Source organism: Pipistrellus hanaki (assembly GCF_964339955.1).
Source record: "Pipistrellus hanaki genome assembly, chromosome: 13".
In the NCBI taxonomy this organism is placed as follows: domain Eukaryota; kingdom Metazoa; phylum Chordata; class Mammalia; order Chiroptera; family Vespertilionidae; genus Pipistrellus; species Pipistrellus hanaki.
In genome coordinates, this window is record NC_140515.1 from 29583480 (window position 1) to 29608327 (window position 24848).

A 24848-nucleotide genomic window follows, 5' to 3' on the forward strand; every position below is an offset into this window, starting at 1 on the left:
CCAACAAATGAGCACTATCATTAAGCAATCTTTAATCAGTAGATTAAAAGACAGTTTTTTAGATAGTGGGTAATGATTATTTTTTAGAATAAGAGAAAAAGCTCAGAAATAAGTACATAGAAAATGAAAACAGCAATGTGTGTTGTTGTTTTTTTAATCCCTCAAGTTTTAATATATGAAAAACTGAATACTAGAGCAATCATCTTGGAATGGAAACCACAATAATAGTTGATAGCCTTAGCCGGTTTGGCTCAGTGGGTAGAGCATCAGCATGCGAACTGAAAGGTCCCAGGTTCAATTCTGGTCAAGAGCACATGCCTGAGTTGTGGGCTTGATTCCCAGTGGGGGACTTGCAGGAGGCAGCCAATCCATGATGCTCTTTCATCATGGATGTTTCTCTTTCTCCCTCTTTAAAATCAATAGAAATGTATTTAAAAAAATAATAATAATAATAGTTGATAAAGAGCCATTGCTTGGGAAATCAAGAGAGAACATAATATTCAATATGTATAATCTTGCTGAGGTGATTTAATTCCTCTCATTCATAATCACAGTTAATTCATCTGCTAAAACCCAATAAATTCAAACCATAATAATAAGTAGATATCAAAATCTAACTGTATATTTTAATGGAAAAGAGGAATTTCTAGTTACCATTCATATTCATCAAAGTCACTAGCTGAAAAGTTTGCTCTTTTAAGAAGAAAATAAAAAATATATATATCTTATAAGCTGAACTATCTGTTGAAGCACTAATGACCCTGGGGCACCACTTGAGTGAATGATCCAGATAGGATCCGTTTTCAGAGAGACTAGAGTTTTGCTCAGTACCAGCTATCAAGAAAAGATATTCTAGGAACTCCCTTTCTCTGAATAGTATCATCCCTGACAGAAGCTTCCTATATATCCACAAAAATTCAAAAGCAAAGAAGTCACACATTAACTGGGGTATAATGAAAGAGTAGAGAAAAAGAAAAGATCAAATAGCAATAACCACACACCAATATTAAATGCAGGGGGAAAAAAGGAAGCTGAAACTAAGAAATGTAAGGTCAGCACAACAGCCATGGTAACGGAAATCACATGCATAAAAAGGGGAGGGGAGATGGTAGGCATGAGATTTTTCATCGTAGAAAATGTTTATTTTTATGCTGAGTTTCTGCAAATATATAAAACAAAATTGCATTAAGGCACGGAACCTGCCAGAAAGGACAAAATATGGTGTAAGAAAAAGTTCTTTATGTCCATATTTTCCCTCAATTTTTTTATTCAAAAAACTCCCTACACTACACCAAGTACTTTGAACAGTCTAAGTCACTATCAATGAAGCACTATGGTGGTCATGTTCTAGAGCAGTGTTTCCCAAACTTTTGACATATGTGTACCCTTCTATAATTTTTGTAATGCTGAGTAACCCTCGTACTCATGAGAACGTAGAATTAGGTGCAGCTAAGCACGGTGCAGTGCATACCCCCACCAAACTCTTCCCATACCCCTGGGGGTATGCGTACCACACTTTGGGAAACACTGTTCTAGAGAAATGAGGATTCCTTGCCACCAAGTAGTAATCTAGAAGGCATAAATTAGCTGGATGCAGTAAGAGTGTACCATGGCTGAAACCGGTTTGGCTCAGTGGATAGAGCGTCGGCCAGTGGACTGAAAGGTCCTGGGTTCGATTCCGGTCAAGGGCATGACCTTGGTTGCGGGCACATCCCCAGTAGGGGTGTGCAAGAGGCAGCTGATCGATGATTCTCTCTCATCGATGTTTCTGACTCTCTATCCCTCTGTCTTCCTCTCTATAAAAAAATCAATAAAATATATTTTAAAAAAAATAGTGTACCATGAACTCAAGTCTTCTAGAGTTCAGGGGACAGGAATGTAAACCCTCTAGTTTTCTTCCTGGTAGCTACTTTCAGATAACCTTCTTACTATGTATATGGGCGCAGTCATTGTTGCTCTGCTGTCCATATTCTTTCATGCCTATTTCTCCATTTCCTGACCTCTTCATGACTCAAAAACAAAATGTGATAAGGTAAAAGATACTGTCTCTCTTTTTCTAAATACCACAAAATTCTTTGCTGCCAAACTAGGCAAAAAGCAGCTATGAGAATGGGAAATTTTAGAGCCTTACACTCAAATTTTTTGTGGCCACACTAAAATCCTGCCATACTCTTTTCCTGACTGTAAATTGCTTCTGGGTTTTTTCTTTTCTTTTTTTTTTTTCTGTAGGAAAGCCAAGAAAGAAAAACCCTTAATCCATATTAGATTAATGGCTATCTTGGTCTCTACTGGAGTTTTCTGGGGCTCTTTACGGGCAAAAATGTTGCCATAGCATATTGTATTTAATTATTCTCACCTTTGTAGGGTAGGCTAATAGTTATTGAATTATTTCCACTCTGCAAAGCTTTGAGCTTCTCAGAGAAAATTTACCAAAATAATCCAGTTAGACCCTGAGAAGATAGGAGGATGTGAAAACAGCAGACTGATAATGAAGAAGTAATTTACTTTTTTCCTTCTTTGTATTTTATTACCTAAATAATACAAATGATTTTCTTGTTGGTTTAGAAAGTAAAATATATAAGATAAATTTCTCCCATGAGTAGTAATAGGTACCATGAATAAAGGCCCTATGTCAATATTAGTTTCATATATAAATGTATAAGGAATTATAGGAATTTATTACTCAACAATCTATTCCTTTGGGCAGTGTTATAAACTAATCAAGTGATCATCTGCTTCTCTTATTTTTAATGAAAAATGATACATTTTATATGTTAGTAAATACATTTGAAATTTCACTAGCATTTGGACATCATTATTTTCATATAATTTAAAGTGATGATTGATTAATTATAAGGAATGTCAGCATTCCTAAGAAAATCTACAAATAGGATGTCAATCTCAAAGCCAAAGTTTGCACAGGTTATCGACACAAATACAATGATTATGTAATAGTATAGGAATAAGTTCTAAGATTTCTAAAGGCAAGACATAACCATACTAACCAGCAGAGGCTTACCTAACATGGCACTCTAAGTTGAGCTGTAATCATCAAGTGATAAGAAAAGAAGTTTGAAAAACAACCTATTACATTGATGATACCGGTGTACTGGTTAATAATGCGGATTTTTCTCAATAGATAGGAATTACACATATGTTGATATACATGCGATTTGCTATGTATGCTATTTTGTTGTATTGACAGCAAGCTTCAAAACTTTATATGTCAAATTTTCTGAAGTTAACATCATAGATATTTTTACGCTTAAAAATGTCAAATTTCGTGCCAAAAAAAAGAGCATTTGTGGGAAGTTTTAATTCATTACTTTATTTTGAAGAAAAGTGCTGCTGAAAGTTATCGTATACTTCAGGAAGCTTATGGTGAACGCTGGGTTAAGCTTTAAAAGTGATGATTTTGATATGAAAGACAAAGAATGTCCAGGTCAACTGAAAAGTTTGAAGACCAACAATTACAAGCATTACTGGATGAAGATGCATAGCAAACTCAAAAAGAACTTGCAGAAAGATTAAACCTTGCTCAGCAAACAATTTCCAATTGTTTACAAGCAATGGGAAAGATTTTAAAGGAAAATGGGTGCTATATCAACTGAACGAAAGAAAAATGGAAAACCGAAAAGTCATCAACATTTACTGTCTTTCAACGGCACGAAATAAAGTCTTTTTTCCATCAGACTGTAATTGCGATGAAAGTGGATTTATTTTGAGAATCCCAAATGCACAAAAACATGGGTTGATCCAGGTCAACCATCAACATCAACTGCAAGGCCAAATTGCTTTGGAAAGAAGACAATGCTCTACATATGGTGGGATCAGGAAAGTGGGTGTATTATGAGCTTCTAAAACCAGGTGAAACGGTTAATACTGATCGCTACCAACAACAAATAATCAATTTGAACGCTTTGATCGTGAAAGGACCAGAATATGCCAGAAGACACGGCAAAGTAATTTTGCTTCTTGATAACGCATCATCACACACTTCAAAACCAGTTAAAAATACATTAAAAGATCTTGCCTGGGAAGTATTAACCCACCCACCATATTCACCAGACCTTGCTCTTTCAGATTACCACTTGTTCCAATCGATAGCACACACACTTTCTGAGTAGCACTTCAAAACATACAAAGAAGTGGAAAATTCCGTCTCTGAATGGTTTACCTCAAAACATAAAGTTGAGGTAAACCACAAGTTACCTGAAATTTGGGGGGTTGGAGGGAAGAGGAGGGAATGTATAGCTAGCGATGGACATTACTTTGAATAAAGCACTTCTGATGTTTCTCTGGAAATTATCGTGTTTTCTTTTATTACAAAATCCGCATTATTAACCAATACACCTGGTAAAATGTAATCTGGTACTTACACTTGTAGCTATCATCAGCATTATTGCTGTGATATCATCAGCATTATTGCTGTGATATCAACAAACAAAAAATATGGTCAAAATTTTGACGCTTGCTAAAATTTTCTATAGGTCAAAAGAAAATTTAAGGCCACCTTTCAATATAAGTCAAAATTTTGACCCTTGTTAAAATTTTCTGTAGACCAACAGAAAATATTTAAGGTCACCTTTCAATATAAGACAAATATTAAGGAAGGTCAAATGCTGTGCCAAAACTACCAAAGACAGTAAAGTTGCAATATTTAACTCTGTAAAATTGCTGACAGTAAGAATGCAAGCACAAGCCTGACCAGTGTAGCTCAGTGGTTGAGTATCAACCTATGAACCAGGAGGTCACAGTTCGATTCCCAATCAGGGCACATGCCGCAGTTGTGGGCTTGATCCTTAGTAGTGGATATGCAGGAGGCAGCTGATCAATGATGCTCTCAACATTGATGTTTCTCTCTCTCCCTCTCCCTTACTATCTCTGAAATCAATAAAAATATATACCAAAAAAAATAAAGGGAGGGTAGCCACAGTCTGTGAAGCCGCCACAGGAGCCAGAGCTGCCGTATCCCCTTCCTTTTCCATTTCCCGTTGCAACCATTAAAGGCCATTCATATCGTTTTAAGTGGACGGAGGGGAAGAGAGGGAGGAAGATTGCAAACACTAAAGAAATTTAACAATGGCAAAGTTTTTTAGGAATCCTCTATTTTCTTCTGTAAAATTCAAATAAATAATAACTATTGCTCAGTTTATAAAATTCCCTGAATAACTATATTGAGACCCCTAGTTTAACACAAGTTCAACTGCAAAGTAAGTGTGCTTTTGTAAGAAGGGAAATGTTGGCTTCTCTTTTATTCATTCAGCTTCTCTGAAAAGTAGAGTTCTTATAAGTAAACCAGAGGAAGTAGGAAAAGAAAAAGGAACAGAAGGACATGGCGAAAAGGGGTAGGGTGAAGGAGTGAAAAGGGGAAAAGAGGAGAAAAAGCCACCTACATACCAGACATTTAAAGTAACTTGTTAAAGTTTCAGAATTTTTAAAAATTCTTATAGAACCATTTTGCCAAAATACACCATTAGTTCACATTCAATAAACAAGTTGTTCTGAATTAGTATCAGAAGTAAGTTAATGGGGGATAAGGACACATATGTAATACCTTAATCAATAAATTAAAAAAAAAGAAGTTAAAATTTGTGTTTTTAAAATCTGTCAAATGTTTATGAGGGTGCTTTAAAAAAATCCCAAATTATATACAAAAATCCTTTTTCTTTTCTGCCTTTAAGTTTTTCATATATATATATATATATATATTTGTGTGTGTGTGTGTATTTTTTTTTTTTAATAGGTATGGTAACCAAAGTTTTTTGGTTTGGCAATGAACCAGTTATTTCATTGACTATAAAGAGTTGGATACTTACTTGCCTATATCACTCTTCCTCAAGCACTTCCAAAGTATACAGGAATCCTTTTAGGAAAAGCTGAAAAGCAAAACATTAAGAATTAAGTGGGAAACTTAGAGGGGAGAACTTATTATCTATTACATACACAAAGAAAAAAACTTGGTATATATAACTTAGTATGTTAACATTAGTATATATTATCTATTACATACACAAAGTAAAAAACTTAGTATATATAAAACTTAGTATGTTAAAATTTCTCTATCATTGATAGAAATAGGGTAATTCTTCACAACATTTTAAAAAATATTTTATTGCCAAAACCGGTTTGGCTCAGTGGTAGAGCGTCGGTCTGTGGACTGAAAGGTCTCGGGTTTGATTCCGTCAAGGGCATGTACCTTGGTTGCGGGCACATCCCTGGTAGGGGATGTTTCTCTCTCATCGACATTTCTAGCTCTCTATCTCTCTCCCTTCCTCTCTGTAAAAAAATTAATAAAATATATATTAAAAAAAAAAGTAAATACAGTATGTTTGGGGGCCAGTAAAGATGCAAGATGACTATAATGGTGGATACACATCTGAGTCATCTAGAAAGAACTGGGCAGCTGGTGGGCAGATGTGAAAGAGGTCTTTCTATCATATAACCTGTGTATATTTTGAATTTTATACCTCACGACTACATCATGTATTCAAAAAAACTCTCACACTTCAAAAAAGAAAGAAAATACATGTTTTAATTTCTAGGATAAACATTTAAGAGCGAGCAAAAGAGTATACAACTTCTATACTAATAGAAAGGAAAAATAGGTCTGGTCATGTGGCTCAGTGGTTGAGCATTGTCCTATGAACCAGGAGGTCATCAGTTGATTCCAGGTCAGGGCACATACCCGGGTTGCAGCAACCCCCAGTAGGGGGTATGCAGGAGGCAGCGACTCAATGATTCTCTATCACCACTGATGTCTCTCTCTTCCTCTCCCTCCCACTCTAAAATCAATTTGAAAAAAGAAAAAACAGAATTAAAATACCCAAGCCGAAACCGGTTTGGGTCAATGGATAGAGAGTCGGCTTGGGGACTGAAGGGTCCCGGGTTCGATTCTGGTCAAGGGCATGTACCTTGGTTGCGGGCATATCCCCAGTAGGGGGTGTGCAAGAGGCAGCTGATCGATGACTCTCTCTCATTGATGTTTCTAACTCTCTGTCTCTCTCCCTTACTCTCTGTACAAAATCAATAAAATATAATTTAAAAAAAAAAGAATTAAAATACCCAAATAAATGCAAAAAGAGGGAGCACAATCACAAAAAAAAGCGGAACACATAAATAGCAAAATGTAGGATGTCAAATGTCAACCCAAACATTCCAGTAATTATACTAAATGTAGCTAGATCAAAAGATAAAAATTATTAAACTAAATTGTTTAAAAGGTGGGTACTACAAATAACAGGAGAAACTTTGTAAAGTATATGATTGTCTAAGCACTATGCTGTACTCCTGAAACTAATACAAAACAGTAAATGTAAACTATAATTTAAAAATTATAACCAAAAATAAATAAATAAACAAAATTCAAGAATTATATCTAAAAATAAAAAAGTATGGAAAAAGTCATACAAACACAAAGAAAATTGCTCTGGCTTAATACACAAAGCAGACTTTAATGCAAAAACATTAACAGAATTATAATTTATAGGAAGATATAACAATGTAAAAATCTGTATTCATATAGTAATATAGCCTCCAAAACTTTAGCAAAATTACAAGTGAAAAATAGCCATAAGCATAATAAGGAAATTACTATCAGTAGTTGGCAATGACCCCAAAAAGGGGGTAAATAGAAAAAAATATAAATCTGAATAGCATGATAAACAAACTGCACCTAAATAGACATTCATATGACAAAGCACCCAATAATTGCAGAACAAATAATCAAGCACAAATGACCATTTATAAAAACTTATTATATGCTGAGTACTAAGGCAAATCTCACAAGTTATTCTATGACCACAAAGTGTATTCCTAAGGTTAAGAAAGTGGATGAAATTACTCTCCCCTCCCTCCATTTTCTCCTAACCCAACCTCTAGGCAATCAGGCTTGAATGGACAAAGCAACTAAAACCCTAAATGAGGAAAAAGCCTTCTCTCTAACTAAAGGAAACAGTCACAAGAGCAAGGATGAATCCCACTGCAGTTAGAAAGACTAAACCACAAATGTTGACAAATTGCTAAAGACTGAATATGAGTTAACATGAGAGTGTAAAGTTCCTGAGGGATATAATCATAAGAGAATTCCCACCCTATTACAGGCCGGAATTTCAAAAGGCTTACTAATGGGGGACGGGATAGGATGTGGGGAAAATCAAAGAAAGCTCCTCATTCCTGCCCTCAGGAACTTGAAGAGTAGAATAGTAGGCAGTGCCAATAAGCCCAGACCTATTTCCCTATTTCCCTACAGAATAAAAGGCTTAATCTGCAAGGAAAAATTATTCAAGGCCTGTGTATCCCAAGAACACAGGTAGGAATCTTACTATAGCTAGAGGAAAGGAAAGGAGATTGACATACCCAATCTCCACTCTCTGTCTAAAGAAAAAATAACCTTAATGCAGAGGGGGGAAAGGGCTTTTAAAAGGGCTTTAAAAATCTTAGCTAAAAAAGAAATGGCTTTAAAAATCTATCCTAGACACCATTTGGGGAAAAAGAAAAGGTAGACACTCCACCCTGAAAGTGAAGTGGAAAGTCTGGTGAAAGCTACACTTCCGAGACCCAGGTTCTGTTTGTCAAGGGCACATTGCCCAGGTTGCAGGGGCATGCAGGAGGCAGCCAATCAATGATTCTCTCTCGTCGTTGATGTTTCTCTTTCTCTCTTCCCTCTTCCTTCCTTTCTGAAATCAATATATGTGTATGTGTGTGTGTGTGTGTGTGTGTGTGTGTGTGTGTGTATGTATATATGTATATATGTATATATGTATATATATATTTAAAAACCCAGGTTCTAATACCTGCATAAATATGAGGCTTAATAGATCATTACAGAACTCCCTCACTCTCCATTACCATGCCAACAAGTTTTGAGCAAAAATAACAGTGGAACACAGCTACAAGAGACAGATACACTCTGAGAAACTGCACAAAGAGAAAACTCAAAGCCAAGTGAGATAAAAGACATAAGGGAAATTTGAAGTCTCTGGTTCTGATGGAAACTATATATGTCAACTCTGATAATGATAGCAATAATAAGCTTCAAACATAACCCAACCCCTAACAGATTAACACAAAATTCCTGTTCTTAGGGAAAATGGTTTTAGTTTTTGCCCATTGAGTATGATGTTGGCTGTGGGTTTGTCATATATGGCTTTTATTATGTTGAGGTATGATCCTTCTATTCCCACCTTGCTGAGAATTTTTATTAAAAATGGGTTTTGGATTTTGCCAAATGTTTTTTCTACATCTACTGATATGACTATGTGGTTTTTCTCCCTCAATTTGTTTATGTGATGTATCATGTTTATTGATTTGCGGACATTGTACCATCCCTGGGATAAATCCTACTTGGTCATGGTGTATGATCTTTCTGATATATTACTATTGGATCTGATTTGCCAGAGTTTTGTTGAGGATTTTGACATCTATGTCCATGAGGGATATTGGCCTGTAATTCTCTTTCATTGTGTTGTGTTTATCTGATTTTGGTATTAGGATGATGCTGGCTTCATAGAAGAAGCTTGGAAGTGTTCCTTTCTCTTGAATTTTTTGGAATAGTCTGAGGATAGGTTTTAGTTCTTCCTTGAATGTTTGGTAAAACTCCCCGGTGAAGCCCTCTGGCCCCACCTTTGTTTGCTGGAAGCTTTTAAATGACTGCTTCAATTTCTTTCATAATTATTGGCCTATTGAGATTTTTAGATTCTTCCTGATTGAGTTTTGGAAGGTTGTACTTTTCTAGGAATATGCTCATTTCCTCCAGGTTGTCCAGTTTGTTGGGATAGAGTTGCTCATAATATTTTAAAACAACCCTTTGTATTTCTGTGGGGTCTATTGTTATTTCTCCTCTTTCATTTCTGATTTTATTTGGGTCCTCTCTCTTTGCTTCTTGGTAAGCCTGGCTAGAGGTTCATCAATCTTGTTTATCCTTTCAAAGAACAAACTCTTGGTTTTGTTGATCTTTTATATTGTTCCCAATATAGTATGTCTCTGAGTGGCCAGATTATTATGATCTCTGAATGCACAATAATCTGGCCACTCAATGTATAACCTATATAATAAAAGGCTAATACGCAAATGGTCCCCTCAACCAGGAGTTCGACCAACAGGCAGGCTGGCCAACCACCCATGTCCCCTCCCCCTAACCAGGCTGGCCAGACCCTACCCATGCACAAATTCATGCACCAGGCCTCTAATACACACATACACACACACACTCGGAGTGGCCAGATTATTATACCAGAGATCATAATAATTTGGCCACTCAGTATATATCAACAAAATAGTCTTCCACACAAATGTTCTCATCTGATTCTCAACAATCCTGTGAGGTCTGTGTAAAGCAAATAACAAAAGCCTAGAGGTAAGAAAACATACTTTAACCCTCAAAGCATGATATAGTAATGTCAAAACTGGGAATGAAGTCTCTTGATTTCTACACAATCATGCCTCCTCTTTCAAATGATATTGAAACAGACTATAAAATCACATAGCCATATATTATGCTAAAGATACTAAGTTTTCCCAAACCACTCAGTGTCTATGCCGAATGGAAACAAACTCAGTTCAAAAAAGTCACAATCTCAACTTGAGGAATAAGAATTCAAACTGTTTCCTGTCACTTATTAGTATAAGTCTAACACAGAGTCCAAGGACATTTAGGAAGAATTTAAGGAATTAGTTGTTATAATGCACATCAAGAAAGTTCTTGCCGAAACCGGTTTGGCTCAGTGGTAGAGCGTTGGTCTGGGGACTGGAAGGTCCCAGGTTCAATTCCGGTCAAGGGCATGTAGGTTGATTGTGGGCACATCCCCAGTAGGGGGTGTGCAAGAGGCAGCTGGTCGATGTTTCTCTCTCATTGACGTTTCTAGCTCTCTATCTCTCTCCCTTTCTCTCTGTAAAAAATCAATAAAATATATTTTTTTAAAAAAGAAAAGAAAGTTCTTATTAAGCTATGACAATTGCTAGAAAAAGGGAGAATAGAAAAGTAGATGAAACCAGTGATTGAGAACTGAATTCTAAAGAGGCAAGTAAAGGTATCATTATTTTATAGTGCTCTGACTGCCTAAGTGATGCAATTTTATAATAAAATAAAATAAAAAACACATACCTCCTCAAAATCCCAGCACAACAGCTTTCCTTTCTTTGCATAGATGAGGATGAAACGTTGTAATCCAAAATGTTCCCAAAAAAGTTATTTTTAAAAAAGACATAGAAATAGAAGATCCATATGAAAAGAGATCCAATCTGGGAGGATGGAGACTGTCTTGTAAATCTTGTGATCAAGACCAGCTGTTCACCAAGTGTCGGCATCTGAAGAAATTACTAACTGCAGTTGTGTCTTCTGAAGAGAGTAATACCTGCTGGGACAAAGGAGTAAGAGAATAAAGAAACACTACTGAATGCAAATGAGTGGCTAGCAAACAATTACCACTCATTAGTCTCAACATTTTTCAAGTTGGTATTAGTGAATATTAAAAGATCAAGTGGAAGTAAATACAAGTGGGCGAACCAACTGACAATGGGGTTATCAAAGACAGCAGTAATCAAAGGTACATGTCAGTCCTGGCCAGGTAGCTCAGCTAGTTAGAGTGTAGTCCCAATAAGCCACGGTTCCAAATTTGATCTCCAGTCAGGTCACATACAAGAAGCAACCAATGAATGCATAAATAAGCGGTACAACAAATCGATGTTTCTCTCACTTCCCCCATCTCTCTCTAATCAATAAAAAAAATATAAAAAACAACAACAAAGGTACATTTCAGCAGGTGATCCAGCTATTTTATGTTTTTTATAGTAAGACTAGTGACCTGGTAAAGGAAATTAATCAAGACAAATTAAAGACTTCTTCAGATATACAAAAGCTGAAAGGATTTATCACCAGCAAACCTGTTTCACATGAAATGTTAAAAAAAAAGTCCTTCATTCAGAAGTAAAATGTACCATGTAGAAATCTGTAACTATACGGAAAATTGAAGAGCACTGAAAATATAAATACACATACTGTACTTGACAGAGGCTTTTATTATGAGAGGAGATTCAGTTACATTATTAAAATAAAGAAAAAAAGCACTAACAAGAATTTTCATAATACATATCTCTTCCCAAATGCCTGTCTTAAAAAAAAAGAAGTACCTTACTAGAAGAGATTTCCCATCACAACATTCTTATAAATTAGAGTCAATATTATCTTTTTATAAAAAGAAGTACAAAAACCAACCAAACAAACAGGTACAAACTATTTGTTTAGTAATAGAGATCTTCTTGGTTCCGGCCCAGTGTTCATTACATAAACCTTTTTAAAGGGCTTGCCTACAGTGAAGTTCCTTGGGATAGTTTGATGGTGGTTAATATATAACATATATTTTCCGTTACCTCCAGGGAATCCCAAAGTCACTTAGCAATAAGCTATAAAGATAGCAAAGACTACTCCTTGCTTTCAAGAAGTCTGAAAAACAGTAGGTTTCAATGGATTGGGTCAGGTTACCCGAAACTTGCAAAATAAGAAAACTTTTGCAATTCGAAAAGGAATCTATCAAGGCAAAGGTGTCAACTGCAAAACAAAGCTTCAGGGTTGGGTGCCACAATAAGAAAACACAAATATTTAATGCTACTCTATTACAGTCCAAATCTCAGAGGAAATGTGGTAAGAATAAAACCCTTGTAACATCAATGATGCCAAATAGATTACAGAATGGGAATCCTGCCTACTATCCCTCTGAATACATAATGCTAAACATAATCCAGATACTCAGATATTAAGACCACAATAAATGGTATAATCCAACTTCACAATGAAAGACTACTTGCTACTCTCAAAAGGAGAACTGAATGGAACACAATGTAATTCAAGATATTTCTCTAACAGAATTCTAAGGGTAGGCTACCTACTATTACCCCATCTGGATCAAAATCCTTTACTCCATAATGACAACAGGAAAATTATGTGATTTCAGTATTTACTGATGAATATTATGCCAAAACAAAGTAGCCTTCTATTAGCACTTCACCCCAAATAAGCCACTGGGAAACATAAAACTTTTCGAAAAGAAAATATATTCATACCCTAGTTGGTTTGACTTAGTGGATAGAGCATCGACCTTCGGACTAAAGGGTCCTGGGTTCAATTCAGTGAAGGGCACGTAACTTAATTGCAGGTTCCTGGCCCTGGTCAGGACATGTGCAGGAGGCAACTACTTGTTGCCTCCTGCACATGTTTCTCTCACATTGATGTTTCTCTCTGTCTTTCCCTCTCTCTAAAAAAATCAGTGAAAAAATATCCTTGGTGAGCGTTTAAAAAAAAAAAAAAAAAGAAAAGAAAAGAAAATACAAGAGCATTTTAAAACATATGTTCAACAAAAACTGATACATGAGCCCATGAGGGTGGCTCAGTGGTTGAACATCAACCAATCAAATGACAGTTCAATTCAGGTCAGGGCACATGCCCAGTTTCAGGCTCGATCCCCAGTGGGGGGGGTGTAGAAGACAGCCAATTAATGATTTTCTCTAATCATTAGTGTTTCTATCCTGCTCTCTCTCTTCTTCTCTCTGAAATCAATAAAAAAAACTGTTACGTGAATGTTCATAGCAGCAGCATTCGTAATTGCCAAAAAGTGAAAACAATTCAAATGTCCATCAACTAAAGAATGTATACACAGCAGAAACGCTCAGCGGTAGAGCGTCAGGCTGTGGACTGAAAGGTCCCAGGTTTGATTCCAGTGAGGGGCATGTACGTTGGTTGCGGGCACATCCCCGGTAGGGGGGGTGCAGGAGGCAACTGGTCGGTGTTTCTCTCTCATCGACGTTTCTAGCTCTCTATCTCTCTCCCTTCGTCTCTGTAAAAAAATCAATAAAATATATATTTTTTTAAAAAGACTGTATACAGGAACAAAATGTGCTTTAACTATATAATGGGTTATTATTCACCCATAAGAAAGAAATTAAGTACTGAAACATGCTCCAACATGGAGGAACCTTAAAAATATTAAGTAAAAAAAACCAGAAACAAAGGCCATATATTACGTCTCCCCATTTAAGTGAAATGTTCAGAATAGGTAAATCCATAGGAATAAAAATCAGACTAGGGATTGCTAGGGTTTCTTTTAGTAGTGATGAAAATGATTTGCAATTAGATGGTGGTAGTGGTTGCACAAGATTGTGAATGAACAAAAAGCCTCTACACTGTATATTTCAAATAGTTAATATTAAGAATTTTGTTATGTGAATTTGACCTCAATACAAAAAAAAAGCCCCCAAGTGTTAATTAGTTATCTAATACCTGTATCTCCCACTACTTAAAAAAATGCTGTATTAAAATAATTAAAAAATACTTTTGAAAATTTAATATTCTGGACCCTGGCCAGCTGTATCAGTTGGTTAGAACATCATCCTGATATACCAAGGTTGTGGGTTTGATCCCCAGTCAGGACACACACATACAAGAAATAGCCAGTGGCCTGGCTGGTGTGGCCAAGTGATTAGACCTTTGGCCTGTGCACCCAAGGGTCTCGGGTTTGATTACTAGTCAAGGGCATATACCTGGTTTGCAGGTTTGACCCCTGGCCCCGATTAGGGCACATATGGAAGGCAACCAATTGATATCTCTCTCTCAAATTGATGTTTCTCTCTCTCCCTCCCTCTCTCTCTCTCTCTCTCTCTCTCTCTCTCTCTCTCTCTCTCTCTCTCTCTCTCTCTCTCTCCATCTGTCTCCCTCTCTGTCTTCCTCCCTTCAACTCTTTAAGAAAAAAAAAAAATCAAAGGAAAAAATATTAACAACAAAAAAAGAAACAGTGAATACATGAATGAGTAGAATAACAAAGTGAGGTTTCTTTCTTCCCCTCTCTCTCTTTAAAAGTAATAAATTAAAAAGTAATACAAAATGTATTGTTCTGGAAAAGGCAATACTGTAAAGTCAGTAAAAAGATTAGTGGCGTGGGGGGAATTAAATAGATGAAGCACAAATTTTTTAGAGCAGTGAAACTATTCCATATGATACTGTAATGGCAAATATATTAAAAGTTTGTAACTCTGGTCAGTGTGGCTCAGTTGGTTGAGAATTGTCCTGTATACCAAAATGTTGCTGGTTCGATTCTTAGTCTGGGCACGTGCTCAGGTTGCCAGCTTGATTCCCAGTAGGGGGCCTGCAGAAGACAGCCAATTGATGTTTCTCTCTCTCCCTCTCTCTCTCTAAAAAAATCAATAAAAATTTTGTTTTAAAGAACTTTGTCAAAACCCATATAACTTTAAAGCACAAAGTATAAACAATGTATGCAAAAGGGATCTCGGCATAGAATGCAGAATGTGACGAAACAATCTAAATGTACTGCAAATGTGAAACCACCTCACAAAGGAGGTAGAAGAATATAGTGCTAACCTAGGTAATGCTGGAAATGAGAATCTGTAAGACTAAAGCAAAAACGAAGGATCCACAAGCACTGTACTCTAGTTAATATAGTTGTTTCCCATAAGGGCACATACTAACCATTCTAAAACCATGTATATGATGTATAGTGGAATTGAAGAATTAAGTAAATGAATGGCCAAATTTCTTGCTGGTAAAGTGGAGGAAGCTAGAATGATTAATGTGTTAAGGAATTAGAGTTGTACACATCAGTATGAATTCATGAGTAGCTTAATATAGAGATATAAGTGGTTACATATAGAACTATTTATAGATATGCATGTTCACATAGGTTAACATACACATATTTCTCCTTGCTAACTCACTAGAAACATAGTTCTACCTCACTAGAACTATTTATAGATATACATGTACACATAGGTTAACACATACACATATATCTCTTTGCTACCTCACTGGAAACAATACTCTAGTTGCAACTAGCACACTTAGCACCCAGGCCATAGTTTCTAATACCATTTCCAATAATGGCTCCTTGGAAAAAATGATCAATTACAGGATTAGAGCATGATATATAAAGGATGAGCCTGAAACGTTTTATGGTGTCAGAAAAGCGCTCACATACAATCATCAGAGTATGTCAAAGGAAAGATAGACAGGAGCCCACTGAAAAAGCTCCCAATGACCAAAGCTGGAACAATTTGAGCAAAGAAATTTATATAGATATTCCACCCTTAAGGAGGTGAAGGATAATTCATTACTCATTAAGTGAGGGCTATGCATAATGGCTTTCTTCTACAATTCAGAAAGGGAAGAACAAAAGGGTAACGTTACAGTGAAGAAAATAAACACTACCTCAACCTAGGTGATCAAGGTTAACATTAACATTGATAAGTAATATCAATAATATGTACTCATGATATGTGATAAGAATGACACTTTAACTCTAGGTTCTTCCTTTCTAAATCACATTATATCTATATAATCTACCCCTTAGAAAAACATCAGACAAATCCCAATTGAAGGATTTTGTACAAAAATGCCTGATCAGTTATTTTCAAAACTACCAATGCCATTAAAATCAAGGAAAGTCAGGCCCAGCCAGTGTGGCTCAGTGGTTGAGCATCAGCATAAGAACCAGGAGATCACAGTTTGATATCTGGTCAGGGCATATGCCAGGTTGTGGGCTCAATCCCATCCCCAGTGAGGGGCATGTAGGAGGCAGCCGATCAATGATTGTCTCTCATCACTAATGTTTCTATCTCTATCTTTCTCTCCCTTCCTCTCTAAAATCAATAATAATGTGCTTTTAAATCAGCCCTAACTGGTTGGCTCAGTGGATAGAGCGTCGGCCTTCAGACTGAAGGGTTCCAGGTTTGATTCTGGTCAAGGGCACATGCTCAGGTTGCGGGCTTGATCCCAGAAGGCAGCCAATTAATAATTCTCTCATCATTGATGTTTCTATCTCTTTTCTCCCTCTCCCTTCCTCTTGAAATCAATAAAAACATATTAAAAAAGAAAAGAAAAGAAAAGAAATTAACCCTGAGAAAAGTGAATACTTAAGAGACATAATAGCCGAAACCGGTTTGGCTCAGTGGATAGAGCGTCAGCCTGCGGACTGAAAGGTCCCAGGTTCGATTCCGGTCAAGGGCATGTACCTTGGTTGTGGGCACATCCCCAGTAGGGTGTGTGCAGGAGGCAGCTGATCCATGTTTGTCTCTCATGGATGTTTCTAACTCTATCCCTCTCTCTTTCTCTCTGTAAAAAAATCAATAAAATATATTTTTTTAAAAAGAGAGACATAATAGCAGTATTCAAATACTTGAAGGGTCATGTAACAGAACTGAGAGTTAGATCTTATACCCATTTAACTTACTAGCTGACCTCTGGTAAAATGTGAACAACACTCAAGGACATAGAGAGTGACAGATGTTCAGTAGAGCCACAACAGGAAATGCCTATTTGGAAAGACAGGAAGCAGGTGGCCTAGTTCTTCAACTTTTCAAAGGACAGTGTGAATGAGAGCCCAATGAAGCAAAAATTTAGATTCAAATACTGAATTTATTAGCCATGTACCATGTGCTAGATGCCTCCTTACATATTATCTCATTTAACATAATATATCTATAAACATCTATTAATGTAATAAAGGCTTAATGTAAAAATAAAACAAACCCTGCAAGGAAGCAGGAACACATTAAAATTATCTACCCTCCCCCACTCTGATAGGGATTTGACAGATGTTTTAAAAAGCAAGAATGTTTGAAGGCCTACATATCCACATAATAATTTATTTCCTCTTGCTCCTTCCTGAAGTCAAGCTCAGTGGCTCTCAATCTGTAGCATGCGTAAGAATGGCATACAATTATATATAGTATACAAAAACATTCACACTATATAATGTAAGGAATTTCCCTATAGCTTTCATCTTATGTGATTTTTGTCTCATGCAGTGACTTTAGAACCGAATCCTGGGGATGAGGTGCAATCCCGGTGCAGGCTTACTCCGTGTAAGGCAGCACCATGGAAAGGATGAATCCTATTACAACATGAAGAAGACTCTAACAATTAGAGCTATCTGAAAATAGCATAGGCTCAAAGTAATGAATTTTCTGTCGTAAAAGGTGTTCAAACAGGTTGAAAAATCACTGAGAACATTTTAAGAAAGCAATTGGGTATGAAGTTAAGATCTCTTCCAAGTCTTATATTCTATAATGGGTGGATTTTAAATATCTGACAGGAAGAGAACAACCTAGTTAAGAACAACACAATGAAAAAAGACACAAAGGCAAGAGTGACATGGTATGTGGAGAACTTCAATGCAGGGGAACATAGGAGAAGCTCAATTCCACCTGCAGATCTTCTGCTAGGAAAACTCTTGCATCGAATACCTTCTCCTTAGTGAGGAGAAAACTTTTTCTTTTCTTTTAATATATATTTTTATTCATTTTAGAGAGAAGAGGGGGAGAGAGAAAAACATCAATGGGAGAAACATCGACTGGTTGATTTCCTGTATGATGATCCCTGACCAGGGATCAAATCCACAAACTGTGTATATTGCTTTGACCAAGAATCAAATCGGTGCACAGGACAACACCCAACCAACTGAGCCACACTGGCCAGGGCAGGAAACTTTTTCTACAAAGGGTTAGATTACAGCCCACAGGCCAAATCCAGTTTGCCCCAAGATTTTGTATGGCCTATGAGATAAGAATAGTTTTTACATTTTTAAATGGTTAAAAAAAAAAAGCAAAAGGAATATTTTGTGATATGGGAAAATTACATGCAATTCAAATTTCAGTGTCCCAAGTTTAAGTAGGACAGACAAGTTCGTTTATGTACTACTGCCTGTGACCATTTCTACACTAAAATAACAGAGTTGAGTAGCTGCAACAGAGACCATATAGCCCATAAATATTTCTTTTTTGGCCCTGTACAGAAAAAGTTTGATAATCACTGACTTTTAGCATTATCTGAAATTATCTTGTCTATTTGCTTATTGTTTCCTCATTCTGACATACACAGAATAAAGCTCAATGAGGGCAGGACTTTGTCTGCTTTGTTACCTCACTGTAGCTCAGTCCTTAGAAGAAATCCTGGAACAAAATAAGAGCTCAATAAATATTTTATGATTAATGAATGATCCATAAATGCCACATCAAGAAGTTTAAACTTAAGTCCTCAGCCAGGACAGGTTTTGTACATGTAAGACAGGCATAAGAAACTCTTACAGAAAAGGAGAAATACTTTTGTACAAAACAGCTTAGAGTAAAGGTAGTGACCAACTAATCCAGAACACTGGATTTCTTCATCAAACTGTAGTTTGTGTGTGGGTGCTTATGAGATTCTCTCAACTACTTCAAGGTGTCACAACATGTGTCAGCTGACTGTACTTCTGTTTATCTTAAGATGCAAATACTGAGAAATCTAATTTCATACACATAGTACAGGGTATCCCATACCATGCCAAATCTTAATAAATGTCCATAATTATAACAGATCTAGATCACATACTAATAAATTTTTAAGATCTAAAATTTTGCTATGCTGATCAGCAATCTACTCTGTAAACAGCTTAAAACTCTTTAGAAATTAAAAGGTTATTGCCCATTAACCAGAAGCAGCTTTTTAATCTTTCCATACTAACCAGAGAGTGAGTGTGTGATTTCAAAAAATACAAGCCAACTCTGTTGGTAGAGGACAAGGTATTGGTAAGTTAAAATCATAACTATAGGCATATTTTGTTACATGACACTAGTAAAACTACCACCTACTCACAAAGTTTCACTTTTTTTAAATTTTATTTTTCAATTACAATTGACATTCAATATTATTTTATACTGGTGCATCCTGGTGGGGTCCCTCGGCCTGGCCGGCGGGAATCAGGCGTAAACCAGCTCTCCAATATCCCCTTAGGGGTCCCAGATTGCAAGAGGGCACAGGCCAGACCAAGGGACCCCACTGGTTCACGACTGGTGCACAATTGGGACCAGGAAGGGACTGTGGGAGGGCTCCAGGGTATGTCTGGCCCATCTCACTCAGTCCCAATTGGCTGGACCCCAGCAGCAAGCTAACCTACCAGTCAGAGCATCTGCCCTCTGGTGGTCAATGAACATCATAGCGAGCAGTTGAGCGGTCTTAGCATATCAATAGCATATTATGTTTTGATTGGTTGAAAGGCTGACCAGTGGACCAGGCACTTAGCATACTAGACTTTAATTATATAGGATTAGTTCCAGATATACAAGCATAGCAGTTTGATTACAAAGTGATCCCCTGATAATTCAATTACCCCCCTGGCACCATAGTTATTACAACAGTATTGACTATATTCCCTATGCTGAACTTTACACCCCTGTGACTATTTTGTAACTACCAATTTGTACTTATCCCTTCACCTTTCTCACCCAGTGGAGTCTCACTCTTCTAATACACAGTGGAGGAAAAACTGTATCTACCTCCTGAAGGAATCTTGTCTGTAACACAATAACATTTTCATAAGGTTCTTTCCTCCAGGCTTTGTAACAATTTCTATACATGGGTACTTCAAAGACAAGGATTTAGTTAACCAATCACTTCCAAATTTTAAAATACTGGTCAGAAAACATAAGTAAATCAAAGTTGCACTTCATTTTAAACCTGTTCTGGCTGAGGATTTAAGTGCTTTTTAAGCCTGGGGTGACTTTAAAAAAAAAAAATTAACTAATTTAGGAATTCAGATCTTTCAATAGAGATGCTTATGGTACAGGTACCTCTGATGACTTAACAGCATCCATTTTGGATTAGTGTCTATGTTTTCATCTTCCTTTCCTTTATGACAAGTCAGGCTGAAAAGTCAGCTTACAAAAGCATTGCCTTAGGATCTACCAAGTCTACTGTATCAGGTGTCACAAAAAAAAGGGGGGGGGGGAGAGGTTGGGGGAGAGAATTGGCCAACAGCTCAAGTGGGCTGCTTCAAGAAACTCTGCTGCAGGTCCACCTGGGGCACCCTCACCATCAATGTGGTTCAGGAATGAACCAAATGGCTGGACAAGACTACACACAGCTTTGCTAAGGCTGAAAAGGGGAATGAAAGGGTCAGAGAGGGAGTTTGCAAGCTGTAAACGATGTCTGGCCCTTCAGAGAAGATACGCCCATTTTCCCTTTTTAAAAAGGCTAGTGACAGGCACCCCGAACCCCGTCAGCCTAGCTCCCCAACTGGCACACTGCCTATGCTCCCGATCCCAGGACAGCAGGTTCCCTCCTCCCCCTTAGACAACAAGTTCAACATCACAACAAAAGGTGCAGAACTGGTTTCAGGTGGCAATGGCTGAGCCCTGGTGGACAACTTCTGGGGACGCCAGGGAGGGCGAGCGAGGGCTCCCAGGACCTCAGACCCACCTCCACCTACACCACTACCACCACCGCCGCCGCCGCCACCAGACGAGCTCCCCAACAGTCCCTCGGGCCTCGGCCCAACTCCACACGCCCCTCCCTTCCCTCAGCCCCGGACACCAGCGCTGGGAAGGGGGCGAGGCGAGGGGGTGAGAGAAATCCAGGGTCACAATGACAGAGGGGCCAGCCGGGAAAGGAGGCCAGGAGGCGGCGGGACGTTGGGGGGTCGGAGTCCTAGGCCCGGGCTTCAGCCCCGATCGGGGGGCGACCGAGGGTCCGAGTCGCTCCAGGCCGTGAGGGGGGAGGCCTGGCCCGCGTCGGCAGCGCCGCCAGACCACGCTGCCCGGACTACTCTCACCCGAAGTGGCCGTGAGGGGCCGCGGCCGCAGCCACAACCCGGGGCGGGGGCGCTCACTCACCGGCAGGGAGGGGAGGAGCAGCCGGCGTCTCCGCCAGCACGGCCGCTCGAGTTCAGGCGCCGGCTCCTGCCGCTGCGGCCGCCGCGCCCGGTCCATCCCCCGCGGCCAACCCCCCTCCCAACCCTCCCCCCACGCCGCCTCAGCTGCCCCAGCCGCCGCCGCAGCCGCCACCGGGCGCTTCGGTCCCTGCGCGGGAGCGCGAACCGGCTAGAGGAGGCGAGAGCGCGTGCGCCCGCCGTCACCGCCCACAACCTCCGCCCCCGGCCCGCGGCGCGCACGCGCGAGGCAGCGGCGGGCGCGCGCACGCAGCGGGGGGTGGGAACAGCCCCCCGGCGCGCACTCCCACGTGGCCCCGCCCCCCGGCCGCATGGCCCCGCCCCCGGCCGCGCGCCCACCCACGCGCTCGCCGGGCGGTTGAGCTGAGCCCACGCTGCAGGTGTAGCTGAGCTGCTGCAGGTGGACTCCTCCTCCTCCCGGCCGAAGCTCCCAGAACCGAGCTCCCCTCTGCTTTGGTCCCTCTTTCTGGGGAGAGAGGCCCCCAAGCAATGCAGATGTGAGCGGATTTCTGGCCGCCTCCCTGAGTCATACACCTGTTCTTTCTACCTGGCATCCAAACGCCGCCTTCTTCCTTCTCCTCCCATTTGGCGGGTTTTGGTCTGCTGCTAGGAAAAGGGCAAAGGCCGTTCCTGTTTCTCGTCTGGCATTACCACTGAAGGGACCCACAAGCAGCCATCAGCCTAACCCTTTATTATTTCATTTCCCTAATTTATGTATGCATTCATCACTTAGGTACTGAGGCCTCCTCCCTGTACTAGGCCCTGTTCCCGAGTTGCTGCGAGTACAATGTGAGGATCAAACAGAATACATGATCTCCTGAAGTTAGATCTGGTGGAGAAAGAAAATGTTTTAAAAATAATAATAATAATAATAATAATCAGCCCACCAGTCAGAAGAGCAGTGCCTGTGAGCGTTTCTGGACCTCGGGTTCTTCTCACAGAGGAAGGGACAGAACAGACAGCAGACACCATGGAGTCCCCTTCAGGGCCTGCTCACAGAGGGTGCATCCCCTGGCAGGGGCTCCTAATGGCCGACTCACTCTTAACCTTCTGGAGCCTGCCCACCACTGCCCAACTCACTGTTGAATCAGGGCAGGTCCAATGCTGCTAAAGGGGAGGATGTGCTTCCTCTTGTCCACAGTCTGCCTGGGAATCTAGCAGGCTATATCTGATACAAAGGGGAATGTATAGACAGACAGCAACCTTCTAATTGTATCATATGTGATAGACACTCCAAAAATTACCCCCGGGTCTCCAAAAAAGAATCAAGAGACAGTGTATCTCAATGGGTCCCTGCTGTTCCAGAAAGTCACGCTGAAGGATATAGAATACTACACCCTACAAGCCCTAGAGAAAGATTTTTGGAGCAAACAAGTAATTGGACAGCTCCATGTATAAAGCCCTCCATGCAAGCCAGCAATGCCACAGTCACAGGATAAGGACGCCGTGGTCCGGACCTGTCTCATAGATGACACTGGGATCTTCATCCGGTGGCTCTTCAAGAGCCAGAGTCTCCTGCTCATGGACAGGGTGAAGCTGTCCCAGAACAACAGCATCCTCACCATAGACCCCGCCAGGAGGGAAGATGCTGGGGATTTTCAGGGTGAGGTCTTCAACCCTATCAGTTCCAGCAAAAGTGGCCCTCTCAGGCTGGACGTACAATCTGATTCAACACTACAAAGTCCTGGCCTCTCAGATGAGGCTATTGCCGGCATCGTGATTGGAATCCTGGCTGGTGTAGCTCTGATATATCGCAGCCCTGGTGTACTTTCTGTATGTCAGAAAGACTGGAGGGGAAAGTGACCAGCGTGATCTCACGCAGCACAAACCCTCAGCCAGACTCCAACCACAGTCCCGGCCACTCTGACAGCTCACTTAACAGGATCCCTGACGTTACATATTCTTTGCTGAACTGCAGTAGCCAAGAATCAAAGAAACCAAAGTCAGTCTCCCCTTCCCCAATAGCCTCAGGACCAGTTTATTCAGAAATAATTCAGAAGTAATAAAGAAGTAATAAAGCCCTGCTCACTACACTGCTGAATGCTTCCAGGTCTCATCTCCAACATTAGGAGACCCTCAGCTGCCCGCTGGTTGCCCCACAGATAGGCCCTGATCGCCAGCCAAGCCTAGGGACCCTACCCTTGCAAGGATTTTGTGCACCAGGCCTCTAGTTCGCCAATAAAGAAACTGAATTGGTATTTTTAATCCTTCCAATAAAAGATACATATAATCTAGATTATTTGGCAGGGGGTTTTCCAAACATCCAAGGAACAATGAATTCTAATCTTACATGTGCTCTTACAGAAAATAGAAGAGAGAGAATACTTCCCCTGCTCTTATTGTGTGGCTTATTTCCTGGACCACTAAATCAGAAGAAACTTGCTAGACATGAGCAGAGCAAGGACAATGGGCCAGGTACAGAAGCTCACCAGGGCAGAAAGCTCCAGATGACTAGCAAGGGGCAAAATTGAGAAAACAAGAACCTATCTTCCCCTAGCTGCTAGCATATCACTGGTCATGTGGTTTGGTTTAGACCCCCCTAACCTTTTCCTCCCTAAAGATAACATCTAGGCTTCAATTGTATTTCAGCTCCAGAAAAGCAGAAAAACGGGACAAGTAACACAGTGGTTGCCTCAGGACCTATTACATTGACTAAAGGCACTGACCAATCAGTGGAGACCATGACCCTAAAAGAGCACACCTGGAAAGCTGATGAATATTCTATTAAGAACCTCCCCTGAAATCTCCCCTAAGATTTCACCTGCAAGAAAGAGATAAATATGCTCAGGACAAAGAATACAGGGTATGCTCTCCCTCCAGGGAGCATACTTTTGCCATTCCCCCACAGGCACGTATCCCCCCCCCAACCACTATGAGACTTGCAACCAGGGGAACAATGGGCAGCGGCAGCTTGTCCCGAGCTAACCCCCTGAACCTGTCTCCAAGGTCCCCTTTACTCTGACTTCTCAGTGAGTCAAAGCAGTCCAGCCTAGGCTTCTCTGTTGCTTCTTTTATGCCCCTCCTTGTTCACAGTCCTAAGTACATTTTTGCTGCCATCATGGCTATAACACCTTTTTGCTCAATGTGTGTAGTCCTTCTCTTTGGATATCCCCATCTCCCATCCCATTTTCCTATTTTTCTTCA

At 39.7% G+C, this 24848-nt stretch overlaps 1 protein-coding gene across 6 annotated transcripts in view; it reads right to left on the reverse strand.

The window, feature by feature from the left end:
• TMCC1 (transmembrane and coiled-coil domain family 1) overlaps positions 1-21842 on the reverse strand; it is a 105881-nt gene extending 84039 nt beyond the window's left edge. The window contains exons 1-3 of one of the 6 annotated variants that reach the window (XM_084902579.1): positions 21649-21842; positions 11105-11354; positions 5820-5879 (exon numbers count right to left, since the gene is read on the reverse strand). The gene's annotated coding sequence lies outside the window, so the exon portion shown is untranslated. Of the gene's footprint in view, positions 1-5819; positions 5880-11104; positions 11358-21648 lie in introns of all 6 variants that reach the window. The other 5 variants (XM_084902577.1, XM_084902578.1, XM_084902580.1 and 2 more) reach the window with 5 other exon arrangements.
• Positions 21843-24848: the final 3006 nt, after the last annotated feature.